Raw genomic sequence first — 20,823 nt, forward strand, 5'->3', positions numbered from 1 at the left:
AGTCATGTAAGAGTATTTTAATATGTTTTTTTTCTAGTTTTGTCTTAACTTCTTTTTAACTATGTTTGTATATATAATATAACCAACTAAAATTTAATTTTTTGTATTAGCAACATTATTGTTGAGTTACGTCATGCTTTACATCATCACTGAAGAGGAGAAAAATCACCCTCGTCCAAAAGGAGAGAAAGCCAGCTTCGTCCACTAAGCCATCTTTGTCCATCAAGCCAGCATCGTTCATGTGACGAACGACTACATCATACATTAAATAAGTTCCCCATAAATGACATGAGTAACGGTTAATGCCTCAGACAAGAAAAAGTGTAACTGACGAACCAACGAGCAAAAGACTATTGAAGTCTATAATGCCTCTGCGTTCATTACTGATGAGTGTTAATTTATCAAGATTGTCTATCTCTCAACAGACAAATCAAACGATATTCAATGTAAGGCGTAACATATGGACATCAATGACGGACAAAGCCATAAAAGACATTCAATGCCCAAGACAACTAAGGAGTAACGTACGGGCACCAACGGACGAATCGCCGTTGGCAAAAAATAAAAGCTTGATTGCTCACTCTCAAATGCAAGAGATTGTAGCAATATAATTCTCAGAGTACCGAGGTAGATTGTAGCAATATAATTCTCAGAGTACCGAGGTCAAACCATAAGAAACGAGGTAAATTCAAAAACAACATAATTAAACAACAATTTGGGTGAAGAAGAAAAGTACTTTTTCTTGGTGATTGTTAACAAGAATAATAATAAAAAATGATTTAAATCAATAATGTAAATACCAAGCATCAAGGTATTTCCCTATATCGATATGAAATTATTTGTGATCTAAGAAAATATATATTTCATTATTGATTGTTCTTATACAATTAAAAACTTATGATTCAGTTGAAATAAGACAATTCAAGAACACATGATAACCTAAATTAATAATGCGGTTAAAATAGTTTTCAGAAAAACTCGTTCACTTTAAAACGTGATTTCTATTTGAAACTATTAGAAATTCATCTAAACGATAAGAAAAAACATGATTGAACTTATTGAAAGCATAGAAGAACTAATATATCAAAGAAATCTATTTTAACAATCAAATATGTTATTGTCTAAAATCTTAGAAAGAATCACATTGAATATTCATATCATATAGAAGAAACATAACCCCTAAACTTAGCAAAGAGTTTATGCTACCATTAGAGAAAGGAAAATACAAGGTTTTCTCTCCAAAATTCTTTCTCCATGGCCTCCCCTCAAAACCATAACGTAAAGTGTCCGAAGAAAAATAAAACTTTTACTATTTTAATTTTCGTTCAGACTTACAGTAGTAACTTGTGAGTTAATTTCAGCCTTTAAAAATTGTGAATTTCGAAAAACTCAAAACTGGAAAGTTGTATATATTTAAGTCACAATTCCAACCCATCTAGCGTTGTATTAATTGGATTTTTGAGGAGAGAGATATGCCCAAAATACTGATCAGTGCTCAAACTTGATCTTTCCTTTTTAGATTCTGCATCTTTGATTTCTTTCCGTATTTGAAACTTCCAAACATAGTAGACGACCCAAGCACTCCAGCTGCATTTCCTTAGACATTTAAGCAAGTCCTTTAGCTCTTTAAATCTTGTTTGGCATCCATTCTCTCACAAATTCCTGTAAACTCATCTAGTTCACATGATTAATTTTTTGAAAGTAGAAAATTATATGCAATGAATGACATCTTATTCAAGAAATTATGTAAAAATAAATAATAGAGACTAATGCAAATCATGGCTTAATTATACAAATTAAATATAGTAATAAGGAGATAACGCCCTCATAAATATATAACAAGTATACATTTTAAGGCGTTTTTAAAGCCAGCCATTAATACCAACGGCTTTATATCCCATAAATGCAAATATTCATTCAGACAATGGAGACAAGGGCTATAAAATCCACACAAACCAAAGCACCAGAGGTACACATAACTCTCATCCCAAAAACTACTCCCAAGTTGAATTCTTTTGTAATATACTTCAATTGAATCTCATTCTAACATAATCATCAGAGGGTGTTTGGCAAAAACCACACCGGTGTACTTTTTTCTCCATCTCACATCTTATTGCAGGTTTGTCTCTAGACGAAGCCAATAGCTTCATCCATTTGTATTGACAAGGAGAGAAGAACAGCACCATAAGCTATAGAGTTAGAGAAAAACAACACCCAAAGGTTTGTCTCTGGACGAATGCTCAATGCCTTCGTCCATCTATATCGATGAGGAGTTCAACCGACAATTTTTTGCATCATCAATCACAATTAAGTAATAACTACATAAAGTCACGACAAAATGGTACTAAAACTAGTATGTAATCTACTTAAAAAATAACGCAACCCTATTATTTAATCATGATATTGCTCGTACTAAAATTTCAGCACAAGCATGTTTATTCAAATTCTTCATCTTTGTATAATATTAATTTTAATTATGTTTAAACGCTTAGCAATTGATGCCATAGATAAGGTGAGATTTCACCTAATTCTATGTTTAGAAATTTTGAGGGAGAAGAAATGAAGAGAGACAATAGTAATGTTTATTAGTTTAGAATATTTTAAGAAGGAGAAAAACACTTTCCTCTTTTTTATGTTTGAGGTGGTTCATAATTTCCCCCACTCTTTGAAACTAACCAATTTTCTCCTGTTATGTTTGGGAAATAATCAAATAACTCATATTTTTTACGTTCTCAGTTAAATCCAATGAATTTTTTTTGGAAGAAATTATTATTCGTACACCACAAAGAAGTGAAATTGTTGAGAATTGCATTATTATTTTCTTGGATTACATTTGTAATTGTGCGCGCCCGATACCGAAACCCGTCGGACTGGGCCTCAAGTTGGGCTCACAACTTACTTGTATAGTGGGTTTGGATTTCCAACACTGGGTCGTTCCTCTCGCTGAGACCTAAGGCCCTTTCTTTTCTTTCCTCGTGGGTCTGAGTCCCCTTCTCTTTTTACTCACTCTGTTCTTATACTCTCCATGCTGCGCGCCATTTTTTCCAACCCCTTTCTTCTCCAAACTTCCTGCATTTATAGGCCATAGTTTAGTGGAGAGGTCATAATTACTTGCCAACGAGTGCAACCGGCGGTCCACTATTATCGATCGTAAGTGGGTGGAGTTGGAACTTGGTTCCTGCCTCCACGATAGTCCTCGGGAGCGGTGGCTCTCCGGGGCGCGGCCGGGTAGGTACAGTGCAGGTCTTCCCGTGAGTCAAATATCTACTCCATGGAAAGGTGTTGCCGAGAAACGATGAAGAAGCAAGGCTCGGGCTTGCAGTACGCGTGGCCCGGGGGTGGGCTGCCGGGTATAAAGGGATTGGCCTCATGGGCCATATACCCAGGCCAGGGCCCAAGGCCCAATGTAGGATATGACGCGGGGGCCGTACAGATAACATCTAATTGATATGTAATATAAATAATATACAATCCAATGGCTAGATTTTTAAAATATATAATCATGTTAATATTTTTTAGTAGTAGTTTGTAACCATTAATTACAACCAAGTTTGTATTTAAACTCTATACTTATGTGGTGATGTAGAGACTATTTATATATGATTTTACTCACATGACTTTTTAATAAATCATGTAACTTGTTTAAATAATATATATAAATAGAGCTTATAAGTTACCACATAATGAATCTCTTTCAATTCATTCAAATCGGTTTGGAGTTAATCTTTACGGAAGAAGGCTATATAACCCATGATATGGTTACAAGACTTTAAGACTGCTGTGGATGACAAGTATTTGGGCCCAAACCGGGCCTACCAAAACCCACGATAAGGGCCCATGTAGGAAACATAGATTATATCCCTCACGTGTGGGTGGGCCAGTCAAAGTCAACATTCTTTTAGGATGCACACGTGTTTTGTGTCCAATGTCGGACGTGTCCATCGGAGTTTTGCCGTTTTAACCACCCAAGTCACCTTCATCGTGCGTGCTCAACCCTACATTTTCACGTGTGTTTTGGCCCAACAATACTGCACCTATATATATATATAAAATATCTTTTCTAAAAGTATTGGCTCTTCATATTAATATTCTAATAATGTAGTATGATAAATATTTTGTTAATATATACTCATGTTACCCACTACGGGGACTTCTTTTTTGTTTGAATTCTCAACTTTTTGACTCAATTTGGATAATGGTGAACTGAACTGTCAAGCACTTATCATGTGTGATGATTAAGAAAACACCCAGATGAGAGCGCAAAAAATAAATTAAATAGTAAAAGAAATTATTATTATTATTATTATTTTCTTTGTATGAAATATGTCCACGAATATAATTCTTTTGTTTGTTTTCTTTCATTTAATTTTCATGACCCTCTCTTATCTATGAATTTCCAAATGTAAATATGTATTGTCCCAAAGAATATTGCAGTACAACAAAGGGAATTAAAAGCATATTGTCCGTAAGAATATTTTAGTAATGACCAAAGGGAATGATATATTAATTAATAATAACAAAATACTTAGTTATTTTTGCAGAAAATGTTTTCATCCAAAAAAAAAAAAAAAAAATTCTCTTGGTTTCATCTAATCTTAATAGCTATATATCTATCATCTTACTCTCAAAAATCGTAATTCTCATGTCATTCTTTCACTTTTTCAGCTAACTTTTTTTGCAACGAGTCTGACTGCATGCTGAACACCGAACAGTGAATCATCTATCAATCATCCTATGGTTAATTATTGTCACAACTTTCATTATCCATTGATTTTTTTTCCTGAAATATAAATTTTCACTTTTGATTTGTCATCAAGCTCAATGCAGTTATAAGTGCTCGCTATCTCTGTCATTGTTGGACTAATTGTCGCGAAAAGCATTGCTAATATTTTTTTGTCAAGTAATAGTCTCAAAACTTTCCATCTGATCCCTATTCATTCATTCATTCATTCATATATCTTTCAATCACACTCAAAACTGTGTTTTCACCATCGCTGTTTAGATGCTTGGGAATCCTCTCCCCTCACTAAAACCAAGCTCTCTCATTATGTTTTTGTTTTATTATTGTTTTACTTACATGTGAACCAATTAATCATCGTATAAAATGTCATAGATATAGCTTTCCACCACCAAATTATTGCAATGACGATCGAAGCAGCAAATGTCACTCCTGCTCTCATAGTGGGGGAAAAAAGTTAAAAGAAACTTTATATATATATATATATATATTGAACATATATATTTGGTTCTGTGTTATAGCTTATTTTGCTTAAGAATAAACTAATAAAAATATTATTGTACATACAAAGATTGTAGAAAATTTTACATTAAAAAAGTAATGAAAAAACAAGAAAAAAGTACAAGTGGACAAATTATGGGGATAGAGTAGAACAATACTTTTGAGAAAAGTACTTCATGAGGTGTATGAACATCAAGCCTACAACGCATCTCATCATCCATTTGAGCAGGCTTATAATTAAGAATACGTAAGTCATTAATTGTTTAAGTTTAATATTGGTTTGTAAAATTTAGAATTACTCGTTAAAAATATCTAAGAAGAACCATCTCAAAGGAGCATTCTATCTTGATGATACTAATATATTCACTGACTTTTTTACATCATTTTTATGTGTTTTTGTTTTGTGGTGAGCCCATTTGAACACTATCTTAAATATTATGTTGTTTATCTATTCTATCACCAAAATCTAGCCAAACATATTACTATATCTAGGAACAAAAATGAAATCAAAATCTAGAGCAGCAATTTGATTTCCCAAAGTGCAGTAAGTTGTTCATTATTTAAATATAGTACAGTAATGTACTGAGAAAGTACTACTACTATCGAGTAAATTATATTTATATATAGGTTGTGTTAACGGGGTATCGTAAGACACATATTTTAATAATTTTTTAGATTTTTTGGTAGCTTTTGTCAGTTTTTGGTAAATTTTTTTACAATTTTTTTATTTTATTTTAGTGAGGCATAAAAAGGAAAATCTTAACAAGTACTGCACTTTAGTCAAGCTTGAGGCTCAAGCACTTTAGCTAGTTTTACAAGCCTATTAATAATTTGGGACAAAAAAATTGTAACCTAATGATTGAAGTAATATGGAGATCAGAATACCCATGAGTGATGGTCTCCCCCACTCAACTCCATCCACGATAGCAATTGAAATTTGGAAAATGTCATTGTTATTACATTACTTTCTCCACATGAAAAAAAAAAAAAAAAAAAAAAAAAAAAAAAAATGCCTAGGGTAAATTCTACTAAACCCCCCTGAGATTTGGACTAATACCATTTAAGTCCAAGACTTTTAAAAAACGACCAACTTGGTTCTTAAAAGACAATTTTATCCCTAACTCCATTTAGCATGATTTACTCTTCTCTTTCTCATCTCAGATTCTCTCTTCTATTCACTGTGATTACACTAACAAGAAAGGATTTGAGCACAAATGACACTACACAAATGCACAATCTCATAGAACACAAACATACACACTTAGCTATACAAATTTCAAAACCTGAAACCCTAAAAAATCATCCCGAATTACCAATCATACACAAATTTATATGCACACACTAACAAAATCACCAATTAGAACCATTTTGAGACAAACGCTAAATCAAAAAATACCCACAAATCTGCAAATGATCATACCCAAACCCCATTTCAAACCCAAATCAAAAATCACCAAATCCTTATATCACATAAAAAAACACAATCCGTAAATTGACCAAGACCTAAACAAAGAACCAAACCAAAAGAGAAAAAAAAAAAAAAAAAAAAAACCAAAATAGAATAGAGAAAGAGGATAGAGATCGATGGCCATCGGTGTTNATATGAAAGATATATAATACCCTTATTACCTAGGGCGTTTTTCACAGCTTTTCCCTTACAACGATGAGGAATTAGCTTTGAGTAAGACATATTTGACCCACAAATCCTTTGGACAGAGAAGTGGATAGAGATCGATGGCCATCGGTGTTGGCGTCGCAAATGGTGGTAGCGGAGCTTGTAGGTCTTGTCAAATGTTCCCTTGACATTTGACACATAAACCCAAACACAAACAAAGACCCAAACCCAGAAATAGAGATACAAACCCAAAAACTAAGACCCAAGCATGTTTTGCACCAAATCAGAGCTATTGGCATGGAACAATAGCAGTGGTGGTGATGTGAAGCTCGAAAATCCTTCGTCAAATGTCTCCATGGCACTGATTTGAGAAGAAAGTGGAAGATGGTATTGGAAAAAATGGGTTTCGGCCATGAAAGAGGGAGTCTTCAACCGCCGTGGGTATGGATGAGAGAGAGGGAGCTGCCATGGGTGTGGCTGAGAGAGAGAGAGAGAGAGAGAGAGAGAAGGGTTTGGGACTGAGATGAGAATGGTTTGGCTAGTTAGGGATAAAAATGTCTTTTAAGGACCAAGTTGGTCTTTTTTAAGAGTTTTGGACTTAAATGGTATTAGCCCAAATCTCAGGGGCGTTTAGTGGAATTTACCCAAAAACCTATTATGCCTAGACCACCTACCATTGCGAGTTTTGGCAGCACCTGATTTCCCCTCAGATCAATTTTTTTTTTATTTGAATAATTTTTTGATAATTACATGGTTAAGAGTAGAGGAATTTGAACTTTATATATACCAAGTAAACTACAAAGCTCTTGGTAAATTTTTTTTTCTCTAATTATGGTTAAATAAATGGTTGGTTTTCACTTAACATATTTATCTTAAATTGATATTAAATAATTTTAATCAATATTTTTAAATATTGATAATGTGGAAAAGTTACTCTATAGTTTATAGGATCACTTAACCGTAAAATTCTTAAAATTCAAGTAAATTTATGATTAAATGATTTATTCAGTGTGTTTTTAAGTTCAATACTTATAACCAAAAAAGAAAAAAAGGACTTAAACCTTATATATATATATATATATATAAAAGAATATCAATAGTTACAAGACTCTTATCAATAAGTTATAACATATCATATCTCTAAAAATATAGACATAAAAAAACAAAAAACAGAAAAAAACAAAATATACTGTTGGGTTTGATCCCATCCTAGTAAATTCAATAATTATAATTTTCACAGTAGAGTTTAATCCAACTAACAAAAAAGCATATCCATCAGAAGTGGGGTCAAAAATAAACAGTGTTTTAAGTTGGGGCCGACCAAAACAAAAGTTAAAAGCGACAGCCCCACGTGGATCTCTGTGGTGTGATTGGCGAAATCCAAAGGGGTCCCATGCACTCCCTTACTCTTTTCTTTGGTTGTATTAAGAGAAAGTGAGGTGTGAGTGACCCCTTAGAGAACACGTCAGGTCAACGCTGGTGCTTTCCACGTGTCAAGATCCTAGGCTCGGTCCCCCTTGAAGAAATATTTCTTTTACCGGATTCCACGCTTCTAGGGAACCGTGCACGGACCCTACACCTACAGACCTAGCCCATGCTTACGTCGATATGTCTCCTTCCTTCCTTCGTTACCCAACCCCTATCCTCGCCGATTTCCTCTTTTTTCTTTTTAAGATTATTTCATAATCCAAGTTGTAAAGTTTAAATTCTAGATATTTAGATTAAGAGGGAACGGCATAAATTAAAATTATTTATATATATATATATAAATTGAAAACACTATTTTTTTTCCTTAAAAAAATATTGAAAACACTACAGCTAGTTGAGCTTCTATTATTTATTTATTTTTTTTATGAAAAGAAAATAAGAAAGAAATACGATGAAAATATAGAGTAAATTGCAGTTTAGTAATTATTTTTTCAACTACATTTATACTAAGCATCTCCAATCGTGTAGGTATTTTCTCACCAAGTTAAAAGGGCAAAGGCTTTTTTTAAAATAAAAAAAAAACTATATACTTTTTCCAATACACTTTTTTACAAACTTTATAGTGTTTTTCTATTTTTTTAAATATAATTTTTTATTCTTTCTTAAAAAAATTTTAATCATTCCTTCAAATAAACTTTTTATTCTTTCTCATAGTCATTCATCAAAATTTCTCATCAAAATAATATCTTTCCAGCGTTAAGTTTCATTGCAAACTATGAGGGAGAAAAAAAAAAAAACACTTTAAAATATTTCTATTTGTTTTTCTATTTTATAAAAGGACATTTTTATGAAGATTTGAATTGACCCTCTGTCTTCTTCTTTTCTTTTCTTTTTTTCTTTTTTTTTTCTTTTTTTTTTTAATTTAAGAAAATGGTAAATTAGAACTTACTCGCTTGTAGTTTGACTAAAATTTAAGTTACTTACATGTGATTTGAAATTTAACACTTTTTCCATTTGAGATTTTACCGAAATTTAAGTTGCCTACCTGTAATTTGAAATCTCATGATTCAAGTATTCTGCTGGATTCTTTTTGATCTTATTTGATATTATGTTTTTATGTTTTTTTGTGTTGTTGGAGGAGAGAAACATAAAAGTGGAGAAAAATTATATATTTTACTCTATTTTTAACAGAGATGGGTTACAAAACTCTAACTGAGCTAACCTCAAGTTGGTAAAGTATCAAATTTCAAACCACATGTAGGTAAATAAATTTTAGCCAAACTACATATAGATAAGTTATAATTCCCCCTTAAGAAAAACCTTAATTTTATATTCACAGTGGAAAGGAGTGTTTATTTTAAATTTATGGATGCAATGGAGTAACTGTTAATACAATTCCAATCAACACAAAACGTTATGGACTTTATCCTATGATATAAAATCTCACAAATTCACTCCATAGCTCCAATTTTATTAATTGCCTCGAAAGGGACAAAACTCTGGTAAATTATCCTACAGTCACTCTTCAATTTTTGGTTTTATTTTTTTGCCTAATAACTTTTCAACTTAAGAAGAAAAAAAGAAAAGAAAACGAGAACTAGTTGATTTTTAGAGAAATAATCATGGCAAAACAATGCCAATAAAGTTTTACGCCCTCAAGTGCAAAACGTGGAAGAATATATGGTTGCCCAATCACTTTCTTCATGATGACAGAAAGGAGAAATTTTGAAAACATGCTGCCTGCCATTTGGTGAGCATGAGCACAATTCGTTACCAAGTTTTTATAAATAGGGAAAAAAAAAAAAACAAAAACAAAAACTTATGAATGTATTTAAATTTTTAACTAAAATATACGTATGTAACTATCCTTTATATATGTCAAAAAGTGTCTATTATGTATATTGATATTCCTGTAGAAGATAAGATGGTAATTGGCCGTAGCTAGGTTCATAATATATGTTTACATTTAAATAACAAGTCTTATCACTTAGCCAAAATAGTTAGTAGGTTAGGATAGGGATCATTTAATTTTAAGCAGTTATTATTATTATTATTATTATTATACAAGATAGAATTTCTATTCTACCTTAATCTAAGTGTATATGTGTGTGAAGCTCTCTCCTAGTGACTTAAACCCTGGTCCTTACCTCCCACACCCCACAAGCACTTATACTTGTGAAGTGATCACCACACCAAGGGTGTACGGTGGTTTTTATTAAGTTGTTGTTTTCTTTAGAGGTTTTATTAGTTTTTATTAATATTTTGGAGGTTTCGTTTCCTTTAAAGAAAACCATTCTTAGCTTTCCATTTTGTAGACTCAACATTAATCTTTTTCCTTACCCTAATTCTAATCAAGAATCAAGATAGGTAGGAGAGGTAGACAGAGAATGAGAGGTGTGTGTACAAATTGAATGTATTAACTTGGTATCAGAGCTAGGGATGGATGTGCAGGTAATGAAGACTACCTTAAGCCAGTTCAACCTCCAAGAGAAACAAGACTAAAAGAGAACTAAGAGTGAGAGAGAGAATTTTAAAGGGAAAGAGAGAAAAAATGCTTCAGTTTTCTTATTATGACTTCAATTAATTACAAGAGTGTTTAAATAGATTACCAAGCTTGATCACTAATGGTTGGCCAATTTAGCATGTGCTAAAGGTGTGGAATTACAATAGTACATGCTAAAGGTTTGGAATTACAATTAATACATGTTAATCAATCTATACCAACTAACATCAAATAACTACACCAATTCTTTTCAAAAAAACAAAAAAAAAAAAAACAAAACCAATTGAGTTTATTAAGATAATTCACACATGTGCTAAAAACAACCAACTTCCCTAACTAATTGTAAAACATGTGATCAATTCAATTCTATTCATGCTCATGCTTAACCGATTAGGGTTCTTGTTAGTAATATAAACACATTAGGGAGTTTTCTTGAGTAGTTAATATAACCTATAGAAACACACTTAACTTAAAATGTCTAAGCCTGATGGGTATGTGCTCAATTATGTAATATTAACCACTTATTCTTCTCATCATTATTTAATATGAGATTTCACTCATACATGTATACCCAACAATCTCCCTCTTACATGTGAATCTCTGCCTCTCTATGGGCTTCAAGACCTCTTTGTGAGCCTTGAATGAGTCCTACATACTCTCCCTTGCCTTATGGGGCTTTTTCGTCATCAACGTGTCATCATAGGCCTCTAGTGTGCCATCCATGAAAATCACGTGTCAACCCTGCACGTACATCCATGGAAACCCCCTACGTCCATATCCATGGGAATCTCGTGTCACACAGTTATTTAGCATCATTAGCAACACTCCTTTGTTAGGTCTTTTCCCAAGATTGTTTGTGTGGTGTGGTGCCCAAACCCGAGAGTGATGCTTTCAGGAACAAAGGACTTAAGCTCCCAATTTACTTGTTAGTGGGTTTCCTTGCACTCCTACGGATAGTTGCCTCAAACGCTGCCTTGATAGCCTAACCTCTTTTACTTATGTGATTCTAGCCTAGTCCTCACCTACCTTCTGGTTTTTCTTCTCCCTCTCTTTTAACTTGTCCTCACCTTCCCTTTATCTCTCCCTTTTTCCCTTTCGAACCCCCTCACTATTCATCTTCCCTCCCCTTCTATAGTCTATCCTTAGCGAGGGTTCAAATAATTACTTTTTCATCATTTCCCACATAATCCCATTTCTGCCTAGAATTCCAAGGAAAAATCATTCCTTCTAAGGATTCTCTTGAAACTTGTTTTAGATCCCAAATAGCGTTCGACAACGAACTTTCAAAAAGCACTAACAATACTTGGGGACCAACCTAAATTTGTCCATCCCCCATCAGCCTCCCCTTGGCTTGTTAGTCGGTATTGGGCCTAACTTTTCTTGGACACAATAGGACTTCCTTGAACATCAATCTTTGAACCCTTGCACACTTGTCATTGGGCTGGGCCTATCCCTACAATATCAGGCCAGTTTTCGTGGTTCGACAAACTACCTACATCCACGGCGACGACAGAGAAATTTCACTATAAAAATAAGGAGATACAATAGTGCACAAGAATACTCTCAAGAAACCTAAATCCTAATTACACCCTAGTATTCTCTCACAGAAACAATAAGAATAGAAGCTGACTGCCTCTCTAATTCTCTATTTTCTTATGCGGGTATAGCCTACTAGGTTATTCAGAGGCTGTTTGGATCACTTTTTTTCATCACTCAATTTCCTTCACTCATTACTTATCACTCATTACTTAAAATACTCCACCTGTTTGGCACCATCACTCATTATTCATCACTAAATATTTTTCATACTATTTGTGGGCCCCATACTTGTCATTTTTTTTTCCAAGTACCCAAACTCACCAAACTTAGTGAAAAAAAAAAAAGGAAAAAAAAAAGGAAAGAACTGAAGACCGAACCCAGTGAAAGAAGAAGAAGAAAAAAGAAAAAAGAAAAGAAGAAACCTAAAACTGAAAGAAGAAGAAAAAAGAAAAAGAAAAAAGAAAGAACTAAAGACCGAACCCAGTGAAAGGAAAAAAAAAAAAAAAAAAAAAACCCAAAACTAAAGACCGAACCCAGTGAAAGAAGGAAAAAAAGGTAGATTGGTCAAAAGTTATGGTTGAGTTATGACTAGCGAGTCCCCCATGTGTTTTAATTACAAAAATGTCATTGAGTTATGAGTTATGGAAACTAAAAATAGCCAAAATGTGTTTTTAGTTTCCGTAACTCATAACTCAAAAATCAGATAATTGAGTTATGGAAACAAAGTCATGGAAACAAAGTTATGATGGTGCCAAACAGACTTCTAGCTATGGGTCCCACCATTTTTGAGTTATGAATTATGGAAATTGATGAACTAAACAGCCTCTCAAATTCGCCTATTGTCGTAACTAATAGCATATATATAGGGATATATGTTAGGACCTTGGACTCCTAATACAACAAGTATTTGGTAAATTTATGTTGACTTGGGCGTGGCAATACAAGCCACATGGCCCACATCAACAAATCTCCACCTTGGCTTGAATTGATCAAGTTGCACGAGCAAACTCCTCCATCGCCTTCACCTTAGCCCTTAAGGGCTTACAAGCTGCAAACATCAACCAAGTCCAAGTAGCTCTTGAACTTATCTGTTGGAACTGACTTTGTCAACATACTAGAGGATTCTCAAGTTTTATTATTTTATAGTGACCCCATCTCTTTTACATCTCTGTAAGACAATGGACTTCTACTGCTAATTATGAGAGCAAAGCTAACCATGTCTTCAAAGCTATATCTCTGTGGTGCTTTGTGAACCCGCTTCTCTCTACCTTTAGTAATTGAATAAGGCTCTTCTTGTTGCTACTGTGGATCAATCTCAACATTACCCTTATCAATGGGTAAACTATTTTCGTCAAACTCCACCTTAACAGTTAATTTCTTGTGTGGACTATCATCACAAGTCTCAGCTTCATTCTGTTTCAACGTAAAGACTTCATCAAATATGACATTTCTGCTGGTCACCATTTTCTTTAAGATTAGATCCCAAAGCCTATAGCCTTTAACACCTTTTTCAAAACCGATAAATATGCATTTTCTTGATTTCGAATCCAATTTAGAATGCTCTCCACTCTGCACATGCACATAAGCTAGACAACAACAAAATTTTAGACTTAAATAATCAACTGGTCTACCTGACCAAACCTCTTTTGGAATCTTGAAATCTATAGCTGATGATGTAAATTTATTAATAATGAAGCTTGTTGTGTTAATTGTCTCTGCCTAGAACACCTTAGGCAACCCTGCATTTAAATCTCATGCATCTGGCTCTTTCTGCTAAGGTCCTGTTCATTCTCTCTACAACTCCATTCTACTGTGGAGTTCCTTTAACTATGAAGTAATGAGTAATGCCTTCTAATTCACAAAATCTTATAAATTCTTTATCTCTATACTCTAGTCCATTATTTGTTCTAAGATATTTTATTTTCCTACCAGTTTGATTCTCAACTTGTGCTTTCCACTTTTTAAATATGCCAAACACATCAGACTTATGCTTCATAAAATAAATCCATACCTTTCTAGAGTAATCATCAATGAAACTGACGAAATACTGAGCACCGCTATAAGAAGAAATTGATATTGGACCCCAAACATCTGAATGAATATAGTCAAGAACACCCTTACTTGTATGAGAACCTGTCTTGAAACTGACTTTACGCTACGTCACATACACACAATACTTGCAGAAGTCTAGCTTGCATGTCTTCACCCCCTTTAATAAATTTCTTTTGTGCAACTCTAACATACCACGTTCACCAATATGGCCAAGTCACATATGCCATAATTTGGTGTCGTTAGTGCTAGACTCCACCAGAGTGGTGATTGTAACTCTTCCTACAACTGTGTTCCCAATCAATCTGTAAAGCATGCTTACTTTCTATCCCTTCAACACCATCAAAGCACCTTTGGTAATCTTCATGATTCCACCCTTTGATGAGTATGAATAGCCCAAATCATCCAATACTCCTAAAGAAATTAAATTCTTTCTAAGATCTGGAACATGTCTAACACTACTAAGAACTCTCACAACTCCATCAAACATCTTGATCTTCACAGTATCAATTCCAATAACCAAGCATGTAGCATCATTACCCATTTGAACCATACCACCATTGTAGGGCTTATACGTGTCAAACCAATCTTTCTTTGGTGTCATATGATATGAGCATGCTGAATCTAAAACCCAAGATTCCAATAGAACATTGTTACCTGATGAAACTGAAAGTAAATCTGCACAAACTTCACTGTCATCTGATGTTTTTTCAACAACACTAGCTGATTCTAGGGCTTCTTTCCATTCTTCTTCTTCTCTAAATGCTCTTTCAACTCTTTACACTAATTCTTGTAATGCCCTTTCTTGTGACAATAAAAGCACTTTACATTTTACTTTGCACATGATTTAAACTGTGATCTATTCCTGTTGGAGTTCCATTCTCTTGATTTGCTTCTACACTTATTGCTTGACTCAGACTTTACAATAAGTCCATTAGCCTGAGAACCATCACCATCTTACTTCATCTTTATGTGTGACAAGAAAGCACTAGTCACCTTCTCGAGTACTATAGTCTCTTTCTCGTACATCAACGTAGTCACTAGATGATCAAAAGAAGTAGGAAGCGACGCTAATACGAGTAACGCTTTATCTTCGTCCTCATAATTCACCCCAAAACTTGACAGTTGGGTGTTCAACATATTAAATGTGTTGAGATGCTCTAATAGATTAGAACCCTCCTTTATATGCAAACTATACAATTGCTTCTTCATGTACAACTTGTTCGTCAGATTCTTTCTCATATAAAGACCTTCTAGTTTTTCCCAAACCTCCTTTGCGGTCTTTACTTATAGGATGTTATGAATGACCTCATCACCTAGGTTAAGACGAATAGCGCTAGTTGCTTTCTCATCCATCTTTATCTATTTTACATCCTTCATTGTTTCCGATTTTTTCTCCTTCCCAAGCAAAGCCTTATGAACTCCTTGTTGAATTAGGAGATCCTTCAGTCGCCTTTGCCAAAGAGAAAAATTTCCCTTACCACAAAACTTCTCTACATCATACTTTGTGCTTGACATCTTTACTATATTCAAAGGATTGAATCCTAACTTGGCTTTGATACCACTTGTTGTGCAGATAGCACCTCAGGATTCAAATCAATAACAGTAAATAAGCAGAAATTAAATAACAAGCACACACAAAGAATACAAGAATTTACGTGGTTTGGCAAAATGCCTACCTCCATGGCGACGACGGAGAAATTTCACTATAAAAATATGAAGAAACAATAGTGAACAATAACATTCTCAAGAAACCCAAATCTCAATTACACCCTAGCATTCTCTCACAAAAACAATAAGAATAGAAGTTGACTGCCTCTCTAATTCTCTATTTTCTTATTTGAGTATAGCCTACTAGGTTATTCAAATTCTCCTATTGTTGTAACTAATAGCATATATATAGGGATATATGTTAGGTCGGCTACTTTGGACTCCTAATACAACAAGTAGTTGGTAAACTTGTGTTGACTTGGGCTTGGTAATACAAGCCACACGGCCCACATCAACACTCTCCAATGTGTTTATCTCCCTAATAGTTCAAACATGTGCACGATGGTTGTGCATAACGAGTTTCAAATGACTGATTGGAAATTTGTCACAATAGAGTTGATTTTTTTTTTTTAATTCCAACATATGCTTATCACTTCTGACAATAAACAGTAAGGGATCTTTGAAATTTTTAAATGGGTTTACGAAAAAATCAGATCTAAAGTTTTTGAAAAGGTTTTGCATCTAACACCTTAAGTACCCGAAATAATCAGGTCTAAAATATCTTTATTATTTATTTTATTTAATAAAACTAGGGTTTATATGATACTTTAGGTAGTTTTTTGTTTCATTATTTTTTTTGGCTGGTTAGAACCTTTTTTTTTTTTTTTGGAGAATGTGGCTGGTTAGAACTTGAAGACTTGAAGTTAAGTGATATGAAATAATCTAAAATATTACATTGGATTTTTAGTATTTTCTTAATGCTTTGAACAATAGTTTTTTATAATGTTTATATTGTATTATAAATACGGTAAATTTAGTGTAAAGTGAATACTAATTCTTAAATTTAATTAAATAGTATTTTAGGTGCCCAATTTTGTGTTAACCCAACTTGATCTATTCACCCATTGCATTGTAAGATATACGGGTGGGTTAGAGATTTTCAAACATAAATGGTAAAACTTTGGGAATTGTAAAAATTTAATAAGATTTGGTATTTAAAAATATTTAAAGAGTTTAGACATAGTAAAATTAGACCCAAACTCGTTAACCTACCCGACCGCTGAATAAAAAAATAAGGTAAGGGTTATAAGAATAGAAACCCATTTTAATTCAATAAGTTTCTAACTCATACCCGGTTTTGGGGTTTTGTTCTGGTTTACTTGGGAATAAATAAATTGTGTTAAGATCTATTTTTACCCACTACGCCTATCATTACTACTTTTCATGTTGCCACCATCATTATCACTAATATTATCATTGTCATTACCACTATTGCTGTCACTGCCACTATCAATTCTGTCATTGCCACTATTACCACCATCATCACCACCGTCGTCATTACTATAACTATTGCTAGCACCATTACCATCACCACTACCCACAGTTGTTGTGAGCACCACCACTAATTGTTGGCATTACCATTTTACCACTACCGTCGTCACCACCGTCACCACCAAAATAAGGATGCAATCATTATCAGCATTGTTGCAACTACTATAATGCTTAAATTTTTAATTTTTAGATATTGGTCAGTAATTGGTGCAATGTAAATTGTGAAGTCTCAAAAATTTATATTGCAATATTAGATGAAGAAAGACTACTATTTTTTTAATCTACATATATTATACATTAAAGTTATCCAAATAATCAAAAATTAAATTACCATGACTGAAATTTCCCCCTTTTTTTAAGAAACAAACACACACACACATAAGGGAGAGGGAAAGGGATTCTAAATTAAATGGCATCATTTTGAAAATTCTTCATTCTAACACAAGGAAAATTTAGTTTGTCATTATACTACGGTGACTCTTTTCTTTACCATACATTTGAAAAAATATTGTTCACAACAAAATATATTTTTATATTAAGAGGAAGAAAAAAGTTGTGTTTGTTCTCTAAAATTATCATTTTCAACTAAAAGAACTTAGGTGATTAGCTCCTAACTTTCCTAATGAACTATTAATTTAAAAGCACTCCTTTGCCATGGTTTGGAAAATTGTATTGCAATTTCCTCATTACAGATAAATCATGTTCAATAATGTAAAAAAAAAAAAAAAAATCATAATGCTGATATTATCTCTATTTTATTTTTAGATAATTCGATAGTTACAACAATCGAAATATAATATTCAAACCTTATAAAAAGGAACAAGTAATGCCACCGAATTACCAAACCCTTGACAACATACTCTAAGAATCATAATACTAATTTTAAGATGAATTTGGGAATTCATTAAGGTTGTGTTTAGTTGGAATGAATTTAAAGTGAGAATTCAAAATTCTTAGAAGTTACTAGAATTATGAGTGTTCTGTTAACTAATATTATGGGAGTTTGAAAATTGTAAGGATATCTCAATTCCCACAATTCATGTGATTCTAAAATCTTACCTAGATGTTAAGAATTTTAATCACCTGCCTCCTGCATAGAATTGTAACAAATCACTCCTAAAACTAGTTAACATTCTATAGTAGGTATGACCTACCATAATGACCAAGTGAGTTGTTTACCCACCATTAAGCCTTTTTTCTTTTAAAAAATCCCATGAAACTTATATTAAAGTCCAAGATTTCTACAATGAGTTTCTTAGAACCTACCAAGTACTAAGATTTAATTTCTCAAAAATTCAAGTAGTCATGACTCATAAATATAAACTCACAAGAATCTTAAATTCTCAAAATTAAAAAAAAATAATAATAATAATAATAATAATCTTACCAACCAAATAGGCCCTTATGAACTTCTATCCTCCTCTTTTAATTCATAAGTTGCTTCTCATAAAACCCCAACTTCAATTTCTTGTAAGCATTGTCAAATGGTTGAGAATATAGCACCGAAGTTATAAGTACATATACAATTTTATGAGAGATTGGGGGGTGGGGGGGTTTATTAAACTACCATTTCAACTCTAGCGACCACGAAAGTTATAGTTGAAGTTGCTTTCAAATGTCTACTGATTACAAACCCATCCAAATATCTCCCTTATCATCAATGTCAGACAATCAAGAAGCATTATGCTATTGAAATGATAGTATCTGAACAGAGTAAGTTAATACTTAATATTGGTAAGTGGTAAGATTTGACATAAATGCTACTACACTGGCCTGAACCCCACAGGCTCACACTATGAGAAGACAACTAGATTAGATGGTTTTTGTCACTCAATTCCACCTTCTTTTTAGCCATTGAACTTTAAACATAACTTTCAATCATGTTGTGAAAAAGGATTCCAGTTGTACCTTTGACAATATCCAGTTTATGTCTGCCAGATTTTTTTTTCTTCACACCACGAAACTATTGGGGATCACCAAAATGGTATCTTCATTTTTTTCCTTTCACACTAGTAGTGTACTTTTTTTTTTTCACATGAGTAGTGTACTTGTCTTTTGATGTAAGAATATTTAACTCCATTTTCATGATACATTTTAAAAATCTTATTAATCAATAGTGTGTTGAATAAAACTTGAAATCTCTAAATTTATGATACGTTTTTTAAATCTATTGAGTTTTTCACCTGCGTGTCCCATGAATTGACCAAATCTTTATAGTTTTGATTCTGCTATTTTATTTATTTATTTTCAATATTTCTTTTGCAAGAGCATTTGACTGTATACTAGGCTGGATGGTCCATTGGTCCCATGAAACTTTACATGAAATAACAACACTAAATTAAACCGTTTGTGTGTCCAATAGTGGGAGAGCAGGGCAAGACTAAGGCCAGCATCCCCTGGGATTTTACCCAACTGACCAAATATTCAAATCCAATGTAATCTTTTCTTTACCTTTTTTGTAAAATTACCAAAAACATGTATGGTAAAAATATGTGGTCCTACATGATCAATGACCAAATTCATCTCTGACTGCATCTGTGCGGCGTGGAATAGGCGTGAACATATTGATATTGTGTCCCTTTGGATGCGTATCGAAAAATCAGAAGACAAAGACATATCACATATGACGTGATACAGGAACACAAACAACCAAAAAAAAAAGGGACCTTATCTTCAAGCATAAGTGCTTTCAAAGTTAATTTTGGTTTTTGTTTTTTGTTCTTTCAATCTGCAACCTGAAAAAATTGTCTCTATGTTTTTTTCTGGGATTGTCTTGGGAGGCACTACGTACTGTAGACTTATTTGTCTGGCATAGAGTTGAAAACATTTTCTGAAATCAAAAACTGCTTTTGTTTGTTTTCTGATACAAAGGGATACAGGGAAACAGCATTCTGATTCTACCTTATCTGTCCTTCCACTTCAATACAAAACTTTCTTGGCCTGAATCGCCAGTTCTTGTCTTTTGACAGCTTCAGCTTGTGCTCATTCCCGCCTACGCTTAGCATTGATTTCATCGCCGGAACTGAGATTTTGGCTGAGGTCCTACCGTCCTAGAAATACTTTTTTTTCCCCTGAATATACATGGGTGGATTTATACCATAGTTTATACGTTTCGGTTTGATTTGGAAGATGGAAAAGTGGAAGTAATTTGTACATTTCTTTTTATTATAAAGTTTTTAATTACGTGTTTGGATGAGAGGATGGAAAAGTAAAATTTATTATTATGCCCTTATAAGAAAACAAGATAAAGAGGAAAATACAAAAAAGTGATATGTGGCTAATATTATAAAGGATGACATTAGTGTCATTTTACGTTGAAGATAACTTTCCCTTCCATTTTTACTCAAATTTAGAGAGATTCAGTTTTGGTGGATCTAAGTAGAAAACACTACCACTCATTTTTCCTTC

The 20,823-nt window shown here is 33.3% G+C and overlaps 1 long non-coding RNA gene across 1 annotated transcript; it reads left to right on the top strand.

Moving 5' to 3' along the window:
* Positions 1 to 18,902: 18,902 nt before the first annotated feature.
* LOC136066204 (uncharacterized) lies at positions 18,903 to 20,611 on the top strand. The gene is made up of 2 exons (XR_010627650.1): positions 18,903 to 19,128; positions 20,287 to 20,611. It is a non-coding gene; the product is annotated as an uncharacterized LOC136066204 (long non-coding RNA).
* The last annotated feature ends 212 nt before the right edge of the window (positions 20,612 to 20,823 follow it).

Source organism: Quercus suber, unplaced genomic scaffold, assembly GCF_002906115.3.
Source record: "Quercus suber isolate HL8 unplaced genomic scaffold, Cork oak 2.0 scaffold_3B, whole genome shotgun sequence".
Lineage (NCBI taxonomy): Eukaryota > Viridiplantae > Streptophyta > Magnoliopsida > Fagales > Fagaceae > Quercus > Quercus suber.